Genomic DNA, 16,027 nt, shown 5'->3' on the forward strand with positions numbered 1-16,027 from the left:
ATCTCGTAGTAGCTGTAAACTGCGCCAGTAAAGGTGAAAGAATCCATGAGGTGTACTAGGAGCCAGGAGTATTAAAGGCAACCTCCTTTGTTGACTTTAGAATCTAGGGCATGTGAAGGCTACAATCATGGAGAGATTCTAGGGAGAGAATCATGGAGAGATTTATGGAGAGCATCATTGATTTTGTTAAGCTACTAAGCATGATTAGCATTTGCTAATCCATCTTATACTCAGCCTATTTAAGAGGCACACATCTAATGGAAATACATCTCTCACTCTGCCATCTTGGTGTCATTATGCTCATTATTATCTTAATCATATTGTGATTAGGCTAACCATCTAGATTAGCATGTTTATTTTGTTTAAACCATGAGATTTCTCATCATCTATGAGTCACCATGATGCCAACAATCGGTATCAGAGCTTAGATCAACATTTTCACTTTTTACATTAATTAAAGTAATCACAAGATTAATCTCTCTAATTAGGCATTAATCATTTTAAAAAAAATCTTTTTTAACTTCTCCTCCATACCCTCCAGCCATGGAGGCTCGATTTCTTCTCCCACTCTCAACCATTGCCTAAAATTCAACTTCTCCCACAGTTCATAGATGACCATCACCATCAGGTAGAATCGACGCATCAACTCGTAATTTCACCAGCAACACACGTTCAAAACGGTGCAGGTTTTCTAAGGAAAATGTAGATCCCGAGCTCGACACGCCTACAACATGCATTCTTGAAGAAAACGTCACCCTATACCAAATTTCAGCTTGTGCAGTCCAAAGAAGCATATTCTGGTAATTCAGTGATTAATCCATGCTTCATTAAGTTAATGGTATGGTTAATGGGTTCAAATGAGAGCTAATACATTGCCATGCCTTGCCCTAAGAGCATTTGAGCTCACTCCAAGTTTAACACCCTCATTTGGATACTCTAATATTGCTCTATTTTTTGTATTGTTAATAGTGAGTTAACCTCACTAATCAAGGTTTAATTGAGCCTAATCTCAGTCACTTGCCAATTGTATCAATCTTGACATTAGGCACCTGCTACAGTCCCATATCACTTTACATTGTAAAAGCTCTTTGATTTGGTGCCTCAAAACACTCACTTCAAATTAGTCTATTCATTGTTTTATGTTTTTGGGAGTGCGTTTGACATTAATATTTATGTTTAGCAAATCCATTTGTGAAGGGATTAGACACTTCCTTTAGGACAATTACTCAAAGGTAAGACCTTCCTTTAGGACAATTACTCAAAGGTAAGACCTTCCCTCACATTTTCATAGGGCTAGCCGACTAAAATTGACAAATTTGAAGGCTACTCATTTCATACTTGGAAAACTAAGGTCACGTTCAATCTTATGAGAGGAAGGATTTGTGGAACATAGCATGTGGCAAGGAAAATAAGCTTACCACAAGGGAAGTTGCAACTATATGGGTATCCAAAGATGAGAAAGCTCTTGCCAAAATAGCTTTGGGTCTCAGTGATCAATTTATTCATCATATCGATAGAATGGATATATCCTTTGAAGCTTGGGAAGAGTTGGAAAAACTCTTTGGAGTGCAAGCTAAGAGATCCAAGATTAGCTTACTAATTCAACTATTTGAGCTCAACATGATGAAGGAGACTCTCTTGTTGCACATCTTAATCATAAGAAGAGTCTCAAAACTTAACTTGCAGGTATTAAAATAAACATTGATGAAGATATTTGCATTACTTTGTTGCTTAAAAGTCTACCACATGAAGACTATGGAAACATAGTCACTACACTTCAAAGTTGGTCGACATCACTGCATCCTTGATGGAGGAAGAGAAGAAGACAAAGCAAAAACATGGAAGAAGCCATCTCTTCTCCCATAATGAGGCCTACTACACAAATAATATATTCAAAGGGTGTACATCAATAAAGGGTACCTTAAAAAACAAAGCAAATGGTAAATGCAACTTTTGTGGTAGGCCAGGGCACCTCGAAAAGGATTACTACATCAAGAATAAGATCTTCGCCAACCTCGTGGAAGAAGAAAATCAAGAAGAAGGTGAAGACAATACTGTTGATGCCTCACATGAGGCCAATCTTGTTGTTGATACTCAATGGACCGTCTAGGCCAGCTCACTTACATCCTAATCCATTGTACTCATTATATGCCTTTTGAATTCACCTTACTTTGTAAACCTCCAAACTAGAGTGAGTTTCAAATTGGGGTCATGTATGTTGTCACAAGGGTGGACAAGTCATGAAGCATCCCATGGACTAATGCTAGGGGTTGGGGTCATCAATTTGAAGGGGGAATTATTGGACAAATTGATCTACTTGGGATTTATGGATGTAGAGCATAAGCCTTAGGTCATTTGTCAAAGGTTAGAATCTCACAGTGAGTTTCAAATTGGGGTCATGTATGTTGTCACAAGGGTGGACAAGTCATGAAGCATCCCATGGACTAATGCTAGGGGTTGGGGTCATCAATTTGAAGGGGGAATTATTGGACAAATTGATCTACTTGGGATTTATGGATGTAGAGCATAAGCCTTAGGTCATTTGTCAAAGGTTAGAATCTCACAGTAGTTGTAAACTATGCCAGTAAAGGTGAAAGAATCCATGAGGTGTACTAGAAGCTAGGAGCCCTCCTTTGTTGACTTTGGAAGCCAGAATCTAGGGCATGTGGAGGCTACAACCATGGAGAGATTCTAGGGAGAGAATCATGGAGATATTTGTGGAGAGCACATTGACTTTGTTAAGCTACTAAACATGATTAGCATTTACTAATCATCTTGTACTCTGCCTATTTAAGAGGCATACATCTAATGAAAATACATCTCTCACTCTCTCATCTTGGTGTCATTATGCTTATCATTATCTTAATCATACTGTGATTAGGCTAACCATCTAGATTAGCATGTTTATTTTTTTCTAAACCATGAAATTTTTTATCATCTATGAGCCACCATGATGCCAATATTGTTGATCGATTCAATAAGTTTTGCATGCTCATTCCTTGTAAACAGATGGCCACAATGGAGGACATTGCTCATTCCTTGCAAGCAAATGGCCATAACGGAGGACATTGCTTGCATGTGGTACCCCGTTTGTGGTTTACCAGAGGGACAATCACAGTCAAACAAAGATTCCAAGTTCACTTCACATTTCTAGAGAACATTATTTGATAGCTTTGGGACTAAGTTACATTTGTCCAGTGCATTTCATCTCCACGGACAGATCCTCAAGTATGAATTTATAATTAGCTCTCCTTTAATGTTCTCAAATCATATTGCCATGACTAGCAGTCGAAATGGGAACACTATCTTTCTTGGGTGCATACTATCTTGAACGTCACTCATTCATTCAATATTGGCCGGGACTCCATATGAGGCATCATTTGGTCACGCCGTTTCTTGTGTCTTCTTACAAGAATGGCATCGCCATCATTGTAGGCCAACAAAACTATAGAAACGTTTTTAGAGATTATTGATTCCATGAAGGAGAACCTAACCAATGCACAAGAAGCCTACACCATGAAACCCAACAAGTCTAGAAGAGATGTCAACAACTACGAGAAAGGAGATTGGGTGTTTGTCCAAATCATGAAGCAACAGTTGAAGCAAGTTGGCAAGTGTTATCCCAAGCTCTCTTTCCGAAGCTTTGGCCCATTTACTATTTTGAAGAAGCTTAGTGATGTCTCCAGTTGAAGTTACTAGACAATTGGACTATGCATAATGTATTCCATGTCTTGTGGTTGCAGCCTTATCTTGGACTACCATCCTTGAAAGATCCATGTCCCCTTCGCGCAACGAATTCTGGGGTGCTAGCAGCGGAAGTAGCACTTCTTGCACGGGGTAGGGTCCTTCACTCGTCGGGGCCTCGCCCATGTATATCCGGACAAGAGACTAATCTCTCGGTTCTTTCAAAACCGAACCCGAAAAAACTTCTCTCGCCCGGAAAGCATGGGCCATTCCTCCGTGATATTTTTACTTTAACGTAGTCAAGAGCCTTAACTAACTGAACTGATCTGACCGAACCCGTAAGTCCCATAGTCAGATCAAGGAAAAGACTTGCACTTGGATCATAGAGACCAACGCTTTTTTCCTCATTGAGAGGCACAGCCGTTGATTCTTTTCCATATAACAATTTTTATCCGGGATTTACTTCATCTATCATACCATAACAGAATTGAGTCTCTTTTTAGGGATCCATGAGTCCAGCCTAACCCCATCCAGTCCCGTGGGTTAGCCAACCGCCCAACCACTGTAGTGATGGGATCCATTTAAAGATTTGGTTAGGTTTTGTCCTAGGTACCAGGGAAAAGAGTTCCTAGGCTCCCTAGTTGGATATTCATGCAAACTCAAAACTAGTCACACCACTTACACACCCAATATGAAATTGCCTTTTTCACATAGATTCAGCTGTCTTTAAAACAATCTTTTAATGAAACTATAGTATCACTGATCATAATCCTCCAAAATATTCAGTTGAATCCTAATTTTTAATTTTTCCTTCATCGATGTACCTATGACATCATTGGCAACCAGAACGCTCACCACACTCAGGGGCCTTTTCGATAGTTCCTAGCTCATGTACCCGGTAATATAATAAAAAATTAGAATCTACGTTGAAGACAGATCCATATAAAAGAGCCATAGACTCATCCGTTGAGGACCAGCAAGATCAATCAACCAGATCCATGCCCGAATTGAGAAAATAACTCTTACTCCTTGATCTAATATCTTCCACGACGCACGTGTGGGTATCTTCGGTGACCTAGAGCCCGAGCACCGTATAGTCAGCACTCTCTAGGATCCTTTGTAGGTCACCTAGCGCTTCATTCATAGGCCGCTTCCTTAGTCCCTCATCCACCGTATCGAAAGCTCACCATTTAAATCGAACCGAGGCTGGTCAAGACCTCGGCTGACCTTGCAACGCGAGACGTCCTCCGTTGACTCTCCGTCAGCTGTTGCAACTTTATCAGTTAGGTCTCCACGACCTCATTCACAAGACGTCAAAATGCTTCCCCAGCAATCTTGACATAAAACAGTCATTTAAAAACAGGTCATAAATACAGTTTTTATAACGAACTCTCGTCTTTCCACATTGTTCCACATCAATCCACATTATTTAATCCACATTCATTTCATCACATTATTTTCATCTCATCACATCTTTCCTCATTTATTCTCATCAGATCTCATCCACTCGCATCTACCCATATCCACATCTCATCACATCTCATTCATTCACATCTCATCCATTCATATCTACCCCGATCCACATCACATCACATCACATCCATTTCACCTCACATCTCATTCATTCTCGATTCACATCCCATCACATCTCATCCATTCACATCACATCTCATTCATTCACATCTATCCCGTTTCACATCACATTCATTCACATCACATATCATCCATTCTCATCTATCCCAATTTACATCACATCTATTTCACATCACATCTCATTCATTCACATCCCGACTCACATCACATCACATTCACTCACATCTATCCATTTCACATCACATCACCTCCATCCATTCACATCCATCACATCACATTCATTCATATCCATCACATTCATTCTCATCACCATCCCATCACATACATTCTATCCACATAACATCACATCACATCTATCCACATCATATCTCACTCATACACATCTCATCTCATTCATCCACATCCATCCAATCGTTTACATGTTTACGACTACCCACATCTATCCATACATTCATATCTATCACTTCACATCCACATATATTCATGTCACTCCACATCTCTTTACATCACATCACATTCTTTCACATACACATCCACATCCATTCTTTCACATACACATCCACATCCATTCTTTCACATACATCCACATCCATTCTTCACATACACATTCACATCCATTTTCATCACATCCACATCCACATCCATTCTTCACATACACATTCACATCCATTTTCATCACATACACATCCACATCTATTCTTCACACATATCCACATCACATCCACATTCATTCTTCACATACACATCCACATCCATTCTTCACATACACATTCACATCCATTTTCGTCACATACACATCCATATCATTCATTTACATCCCTATTCACATGACATCACATCTCATTCATTCACATCCCGTTTCACATCTCATTCATTCATTCACATCTATGTGATTCACATGTCATCATATCTCATTCATGCACATCCTGATTCACATCACATTATATCTCATCCATTCATTCACATCTATCTAATTTACATCACATCTCATCACATCTATTCACTCAGGGACCGCTTCGTCGGTCCTCGCCCATCGTACCAGAAGCGCACCATTTTTCAACCATACCGAGGTTGGTCAAGACTTGGGTAAGCTTTACCGCGTGAGCCGTCCTTTGAACACTCTCCGCCAGCTGATTGTAACCGAACTTCCTTTAGAAAAACATATACCAAATGCTCCCTCCAGCATTATGGCGTAAGACAGTCCTTTAAGAAAACAGGGTTTCTATGCAAGTTTTCAGTTTGATTTTCTTTTGAATACAAGGAGTATTTCTTGAATCGGTATCCCCAAAACTTCTTGATCGAAATTCTGAATTTTCATATCAGAATTTCTCGAATTCTATAACCTTGACCCCAGAGATCAATTCGAAGGGTCTCAAATTCAGTTTCAGATTTGGCGGGAGTTTTGAGTGTATTTTTCTAAACTGGTCACACCTTTCCTCGAAACTGACGAACGAGTTTGGTCTTGGTCATAGTCTGATTCAAGATTCGAGGCGAATAAGATTTTTCTTGAACTATCTTTCTCGAAAAGGTTTGATAATTGAGTTACTATTTTACTAAATTTCTTTCTTTAAATATTCACTTAACTGATTTCTAAATTAGTTATGAATTCCAATGAGGAACAAATTAATCATTTATCTGAATATTTCGATTTCGATAGATTTCTTGAATTTTTTTTTTACAATCCGTGTGAATATAAAACAATAGAAATTTCTCTCTTAGAGTATTTAATTATTCATTTATTAAATACTCATAGAATTTAAGAGAATTCTAATTTTGATATAAAAATTCTTTATACATCTATTTATGCATAAAAATCAACTTTAATGGGAATAACACTTTTATAAAAAGAAGTTCTTTATGCATCTATTTATGCATAAAATCAAATTTAATAGGAATAACACTTTTAAAATAAAAAGAATATCTTTATGCATCTATTTATGCATAAAAATTAATTTTTATAAGAATAACGCTTTTATAATTAAAAAAATCCTTTATGCATCTTTCTATGCATAAAAATTAAATTTAATAAGAATAACACTTTTATAATAAAAAAATTTCTTTATGCATCTTTCTATGCATAAAAATCAAATTTAATAAGAATAACACTTTTATAATTATTATTTTTTTCTTTATGGGTCTTTCTATGCATAGAATCAAATTTAATAAGAATAACACTTTTATAATCAAAAAATTTCTTTATGCATCTTTCTATGCATAAAAATTAATTTAATAAGAATAACACTTTTATAATAAAAAATTTTCATTATGCATCTTTCTATGCATAGAAATCAAATTTAATAAGAATAACACTTTTATAATAAAAAATTTTATTCATGTATCTTTCTATGCATAGAAATCAAATTTAATAAGAATAACAATTTTGTAATAAAAAATTCCATTATGCATCTTTCTATGCATAGAAATCAAATTTAATAAGAATAACACTTTCATAATAATAAAATTTCTTTATGCATCTTTTTATGTATAAAAATTAAATTTAATAAGAATAACACTTTTATAATTAAAAAAATCTATTATGCATATTTTTATGCATAGAAATCAAATTTAATATAAGAATAACACTTTTGTAATAAATGAAAATTTCATTATTCATCTTTCTATGCATAGAAATTAAATTTAATAAGAATAACGCTTTCATAATAAAAAAAATTTCTTTATGCATCTTTCTATGCATAAAAATTAAATTTAATAAGAATAACACTTTTGTAATAAAAAAATTCAATTATGCATCTTTCTATGCATAGAAATTAAATTTATTAAGAATAACACTTTTATAATAAAAAAATTCTTTTATGCATCTTTCTATGCATAAAAATCAAATTTAATAATTAATATCAGTGATATCCATGCATATTCATAGGTGAATATGTACATGGAGTAATTAGAATATTTCTTTTAGATGCAAAAATGGTGGGAATTACTCTTTTTTTGGAATAACATAAAAATAAACTTTCTTTTTCACAAAATTCTAAATTTTTTTGCTATAACCTCCTTTGTATGGCTAACCATTTCTCATTTTTATCTTTCTTTATTTAACTTAATCAACCCAATTTAGAATTATAGAACTCTAATCTACATAATTTTTTAAATTCTAGAGAGTAAACAATAAGAAGAGTTTAATTAATCACTTAGTTAATCTTTCTAAGATTAAGAAAGGTTAAAATATAATGAAGGGAAGAGGGGTGGCCTTTTCATCAAAGACATAGTATTTGAATTTAATTCAATCATTTGTAAAACATAAAAATAAAGAAAACCATAGATTTTTCATAAAAATTCGTAAACAAAGTAAGAAAATTAGCTTACATGGAGCTTGTAAGCTCTCCTATGGCTTGAGGGATTGAGGGTTCTACTATTGTTTGAAGCAATAGTGGCCACCAATTCACTTTGGAGAGGATTAGGCCAAAAATAATTGAATTATTAAAAAATTCAATGTAGATGGTGTAGGACAGGAGTAGAGTAACAGTGCATAAACACCATTAAGCTTTTACAAAGGGGGAGGCTTCTATTTATAGGAAAAAGTGAGTCTCTAACCAAGAAAACTAATTCTAAAATTTTCCAGATCAGTTTGGTCAAATTTTGACCATTTTTTGGGTCAGTTCAGCTTACTTTTTGGATCTAGTTTTGAAACAGGAGAGATGAAAATATCTCATTTTACTGATTAAAAATTGGGGATAATGATAAGAAAAAGGTGCCTACTTCATGAGGAGAGATTGCCACATTGAGGTGTCAAATTTTAGTATTTTAATTCTTTTCTTTGGTCCTTAGTCCACTCTTCATCTTATGTGAGCATTTATTCTTTTTTTTTGGGGGGGTTTCTTTTATTCTTCAATTTATCTCCTCTCTACTCTTGGATTGATCCTATTGGTCCATAGGAACCTTAATTGGACCATAAACCAAATTTTTTTGAAAATCTAGACCTTAGGCTAAGGTCCTTAATACCTATTTTCAATTAATTCCAATTGCACATTGGAAAGTTCTTTTTGAATTTCTGTTTCAAGAGAAACCATTTTAGACACTAGGAGGATTTTTATATCCAAAAATATCTCAATTTTGAATTACCTCCGTCTAGACATTTTCTCTCTCCAGGCCAAAAGAGGGTATCTTTCTTTTATTTCAGAGAGGGGAATAATTATAAGATCAGAAGGGGAGGTTCTTACACCTACACACCTCAAAAGCTAGAGGGGAATAATTATAAGATCAGAAGGGGAGGTTCTTACACCTACACACCTCAAAAGCTAGAGGGAGGAATCCTAAAATCCTTTGCAAGAGGTTTCAGATTAGTAGCAGTGTGAAATAGCTGATGAGCTAGAAGTAATTGAGCTCAAGCAGATTCTCCTCCACAAGTGGAAGCATGGTTCCACTCGAAGACTCAAATAGTTTTACACCAAGTTCAAGGTTCGAGGCTCTCATGAAGCCATTTGGGTGAATGAGGAGTTTTTCCAGGAGTACCCATAGATTGGCTGACTACTTGGAAACCATGCAATTGTCGCCAAGCTAAGTAGAAGGGAATGTCACATGCACCCATACAGTGAGGTGCTATGTGGCACACTGGCTTTTCATCAATGCTACATTTGTACACCAGTTGTAACTTTTTTGATGTATGTTGTGAGCCTTAGTCTAGGGACTTGTCAAAAGCACAAGCTACGTAGGTCTTTTCCAAGCCCCTTAGGTGTCAGTTTTTGTCCCTTAAACCACTTAGAGAATAGAGCATGTAGGTCACCCTAGCATATAGATGCATATAGCAAGCATGTATTGCATGGACATAGTCTTGCCTTATGACCAGCCTAAGGCCCTTGCTCTTAGGGCAGCCCATGGGCCATCAAAGGGGCCAAGCATTGGCCTTAGTGTCGAGTTAGCCAACCCAAGAGGGCATGTGCCGAGTCGACCAGTAGTAGAAGGGTGCACATTTCACATACGTGGGCATAAACACAACATACATGTCTATTGAGCATTATTAAATAGGTCAACATCATGAAGAGCAATTGATCGGCATCCTAGGGACCTATATAAGGAGCCCTTCAATCCCTTGCTGCATAAATAATCTCATTCTCTCATATTTTAGTAGAAGTGAAACACAATCTCTATCGTGTGTTCTTAAGTCCTAGGACTTGTGCATACATCTTTCACTAGAGCACTTCATTGTGCTACAGCCCAAAGGTGATAGAAGAAGTCATCTTTGGCTCTCAGCCACCAAGCTGTCATCCCCTTAGCAGATTTGGGTGTCCATATGGCTTTCTAAGTGGCTTATAAGTTTTCTCCAGTCCTTATCTACAGTCCGCTTGATGATTCACAAATTATAGGGAGATTAAATCAAGGTAATTTATATTATTAGAACTAATATAAAAATGTAAAAAATATACGAAAACATAAAATTAATCCGTTATGCAAATCCTACCCAAATCCTTGTTTTTGTCCCAAATTCTCTATTATGAGTCAAAATTGGGATAAACCCCATACCTAGAAACCAATTTTCAGGTCTACTTAACCAAATTGATTCGATTTCAAGCCCAAATTACTATTTTTGTGTGAAAATGAAAAATGAACAAAAAATAAAAAATGCAAAATTGCCAAGACACGAATTATAGCAATTTAAAGACAGTTTTAAGGGTAATAAGAAAAACTAAAGATAATTTTCTTAAGATAACTAGAAAATACAATGGAAAACAAGAACAATGTAAAAAAATTAAATGTTTTTTTGAGATTTCATTTATAATCCATTCTTGAAAAAACCATAAATATAACATAATTACACCATTCACAAGTATTCAAAATGCATTATGTTTATGCGATCGATCTATTCCCCCCGACAACAGTGCCATTTGTGGTAATTGTTTGCACCATGGGAAGGGCATAGAAAACTACTCTTTTCATGGGGCTTTGCCTCACTGTCCTCGAAAGCACGTGGAAGCTCAATCAGGAAACCACTATGCCATGGTCTAACACACAAAACATGGCCACGGTGTATCACTCACCTTGTGAATGCTTGTGGCTTGCTGATCCTCATAGGTAGCATCACAAAATAAGCACTCAAGAGCTCTACCTTGTCTCATCTTGCCACTGCACACCAATGGAAGCTCCCTCCTCACAACTCAATCTCACACATGCACTCTATCACATACATGCAAGCACACAAGAGCTCAAACAAGCAAGAGGCATGCAAGAAAGCAATATCATACAAAAGTAGAGAAGAAGATCTCTCTATCGAATTAGCACAAGAGCATATAAGTCCATGAGAGGTTTTCTTTCGTTTTGCGTTATCTCCTTTGTTTCTAGGGTTTGCACCATTTGGGTAGACAAACTTAAAAATAAGGTTCTCGGGCTCTCTAGCCCACCTAGGCTAGTGTAAACACTCATCCAAAGGTAGTAACTTAGACTTCTTCATCTCGTGGTGGTGCGCCTTTCATAGACAAGTGGTGAGCACACATGCAAAATATACAATACATGGCTTTTAAGTAAATTCACGTCATTTTGTTGCATATGGCCCAAAGAAGGTGAAAATGATATGGTGGCTAACATTGACGCCATAGAGGTCTTCGGGTTAACAGTCATCACTTCTATAGTTAGCAAAGGTAAAGCCATCAAATCAATACCACCATGGGCAACCCCTCTCATAAAGACCTAAGTCTCATCATCATCTATGGGCCCAAACTGACACATGTCACTACTCCTTTGCAAGAAAATGCCAAGAAGGGTACCAAACCTTCAGTTCTACAGAAGAAGGTATATTCACCACTTAAGTCAATGTTAGAATATCTTTGTGGTGTTAAAAGGTGAGTAGAACAGAAGTTATTAGTATCTCGGGGCTTTTATCAGGGTGGCAATATGATTTGGACACCTCACTAACCCAGGCAATGCTCAGAGTAACGCTCACAAACACAAATCTCAAGAGTCTAGAAAATAGAGTACTCATCACTAATCTCTTTTAAAAAAGTCCAAAAATATGATGAGTTGTTTGCACATGTGATTTGTGCAAACAACTCATCACTACTCTCTTTTAAAAAAGTCCAAAAATATGATGAGTTGTTTGCACATATGATTTATACCTCCTTCGAGGAGCATACTCAAGGGAGGAAAATAAATCATGCTAAGAAGTAATGTGCTTGCTAGCACCACTATTAAAATACTAGACATGTGTATGTATGCCACTCCTACCTCAGTATGCACCTAGTAAAGCAAACAAGTGCATCTAAAGCTTGCTTGCCAGTTTCATATGAACGAATATGAGAAATAATAATTCTTTTCATGGAAAGTGGCACTAATACATGTGCACTTGGCTTGTTTTGATGTGGAGGGTGTAGAGGTGGATGCCATAGTTACATTTGAACTAGTATCACCATCCAAAGTACGTGTACTACCCTACACTAGTGGCAAAAGACCACAACGGGTAGTTGGTCCCATCAAGCTTATCCTTAGCGAAGGAAAGCATCGCCCACTAATACATGTGTATCCCACCTAGCTTGTTCCATTTTGTGGGAGGTGTAGAGGCATATAACGATCTCAGACGTAAAATACAAATATGTCTATAGATACCGCCCACTTATCCTCAACGTAAAGCTTATGAGACAAGGTGTACCTCAATGCAAATAACAATATTTGAAACACCCAATCAATACATTATGCATCATGTAGGACCATAACAACGAGTAGTTGTTGGTCTTATCTCAAGCTTATCCTCAACAGAAAGAATCCCAAAAACATCAGTGCATGCCATTTCAACCTGCAAATATAGGTTCTTTGACACAAAATGTAAATATCTCAACTATTTGTAGTAGGTACCATGTCTCAATGCCTACTGAATGTAACCAAGATGGCTACTAGTAGATCACTCATGATGATGACAAAGAAACCTGCAAAAAAAATGTACAAAAAATGGCAGTGTAGAGTGTAGAAATCTTATTGGTAGGGATGCAAAAATCAATGACAACAATGAAAATGATGTTAAATCTATTGATGATGAGATTAAAGATGCGACGTCAATGAGACAATGGAGATAACGACCCTTTCTATACATTAAATGTATGATGTTGCTATTGCAAGGCAGAAAACCTAAAATTGAACAAAGATAGTTTGAATTGATACTCCTTTCGGATGTTTACATCATGAAAACGAGTCTGAAAATGTGCTCCAAACGGTCTTGAAGATGCAAAAAGTTTGTTAACTTAGTTAATGCGGACATAGCCTAATTATGGGTTGGGTTACTTTTTACCTTGTTAGGAGGTTTTTTCCATTGAGCATGTGTACACTCATTTGTCACTTCAATTGTACTTATGAGTATGTAAGTGACCTTATCATGTCACTTCACTTATACATTACTCATTCTCATCAATCTACTTATGAGTGTTGTGTTTTTCTTTATCTAAGCTTTCTTGCATCTATGTGTGTGTAAGTGACCTTATCATGTCACTTCAGTATACTTTACTCATTCACTTCTATCTACTTTTGAGTGTTGTGATTCTCTTTAACTCTGCTTACTTGCATCTATGTGTGTGTTGCTACCTTTGTCTCCACTCTAATAATTAGTATTAGAGCATGCATGTTCTCTTAGCCCCCCTCACCCCCTCGTCATCACCTTCACAACTCATATTTTCATTATCTCACAATGATATATCCTCTTAGGTGGAGAAGATATACCCTATAGTGTAGTGTTTTGTTAACTATGTTAACATAAAAAGTCATGCACATGTAGGCCTATTTCATAAAAAAATTTATGTTAACTATGTTAACATAAAAATTCATGCACATGTCGACATGTTTTATAAAAATTAAATTTGTGAGCCTAGTTCATACAAGAAAGGCATGATCCTATAGACGTGACCTTAGAGGTGGGCATGAGCCCATAGATGTGAGCCTAAATAAGTCTATAAGCATGAGATCTTAGAGACGTGAGCCCATAGGCACCGTAAGCCCACCATGTATGATGTGACTCTAGATCAGACCTCCATGAGCTTATTTTATACAACCAGTTGGCTCTATAAACAACACTATTAACTCATGAGTGAAAAGGGCATTAGGCTATTATATCTTAAGGTGAAGCTCTGGTGAAGGAGCATGAATGCTTCTCTCAAACCTTTAGTGTCAATACACAATGTTTCAAACCTTTGGTGTCGATCCTCAGCTGGGTTTAGTCCAAGCTGACCATGGCCAACTGACCATGGCCAAGTAGCCCAACACTTATAGTTATGGCAATCGAGACATGTCTCTTTTGATGTCCCATTAGGGGCAAGCATTCCATAAAACACGCACAAGCACATAGAGTGTAGGCTCAATGTAGGTAGGAGTCCCATATTCTATAGAAGTCCGTTATTATGAAAGCTTCTTCACCATGGAAAAAAGTTCCAATTCCTCTCTATTTAGATGTCTTCATTTAGATGAGGAACATGGAACATGGGGAAGGGTAAAGAGCTAATGATCGGGACTACCTCAAATTGAAGGGTAAAAAGGTAGTGGCTAAGACTACCTCAAAACGAAGTTATCCATAAGATCATTCATATAATGCGTCCTCAATCTCGTTGCCTACAACCTCAAAAATCTAGGCTAGCATAGGATACGTGCCATTTGGAAATGGCACAACCCAACTGCATGGGGAAAGAAATTACAAACCTTAAAAGCATAGGGATTTACACAACCATTCCCTTACATTACCCACCATAAAAGATGACATTTAAAGTGGAAAGGGGAGTTTCCATAAACATAGCACTAAGACAATCCACATCTGAAGGATGGTGACAAATTTAATAGAACTATAGTGAACCCATGGTGGGTAGGATTGACGATCTATTCATTGAGACTGTTCCTTGAAGTCAAATCAGACTAGTGGTGTAGATCACTAACCCCACTTGAAAAGGCTACCTTAGAGGTCTTGAGACACACTTTCATCATGTGGGATTCTCATCCCCACCAATGGATCTAGAATGGAGCCCCATAGCAGCATAATATATAACCTTAAGCAAGAGAAAAGGTGAGATAATGCGAGATTACATTGCTAGAACCAAGAATCTATATTTGAGATGCAGTCCCCATGGATGACTTATCACTTATTGATCAATGACTTATCACAATTGATCAATTTATGATCGATCTCAAGAGAGCAAGAGGCTACCATCTGTACAGATCAAGATACTACATTTTTTATAGCCATGAGGTAATAGATAACCATCTCTATAGGCTTCATGACCATCTTTGATAGCTGTCAGGTAATAGACAATCATCTCTATAGGCTTCATGACCATCTCTATAAGTCTAGACACTACATCTTTGACGAGTGTTTCCATAAGGCGATAGACCTACTAGACAATCTGTAAGAAGGCAGGGTTGTAGAAGTCCACTTAAACTAAGAGATAGGGGGCACATCATCCAAATCCTCGGTGGCTAAGCATGCCGAACCAACACTAGTAAGAGTCCTAGTCAAGGACATAATCTTGTAAAAGATGTGCTCAGTAGAATAGGCTAACAGGGACAGCCCTAAGGGAAACCTCAAGGCTAGTCCTAGGCAGTTCCTAGTTTGGGCCTAGGCACATGGACCTTAGGTACCTTGAGCACAGATTTGGGGCATGGGCATATTGTTAGCTAGTATGAAATGGCTAAGCACTATATAAGTGACTTTGGTCTATGCTATTGTACCTTTTGACATCTTTTATGACTTTTGACTATTATGTCATTTCTTGGAGCTTATGCCCAAGCTTTCATGGCTAATTCATGGTAGTCTTTCCATGTTTACGTGCTACTCCCT

The sequence above is a fragment of the Cibotium barometz genome, chromosome 40, assembly GCF_041138505.1.
Source record: "Cibotium barometz isolate CiBa-2024 chromosome 40, ASM4113850v1, whole genome shotgun sequence".
In the NCBI taxonomy this organism is placed as follows: Eukaryota; Viridiplantae; Streptophyta; class Polypodiopsida; order Cyatheales; family Cibotiaceae; genus Cibotium; species Cibotium barometz.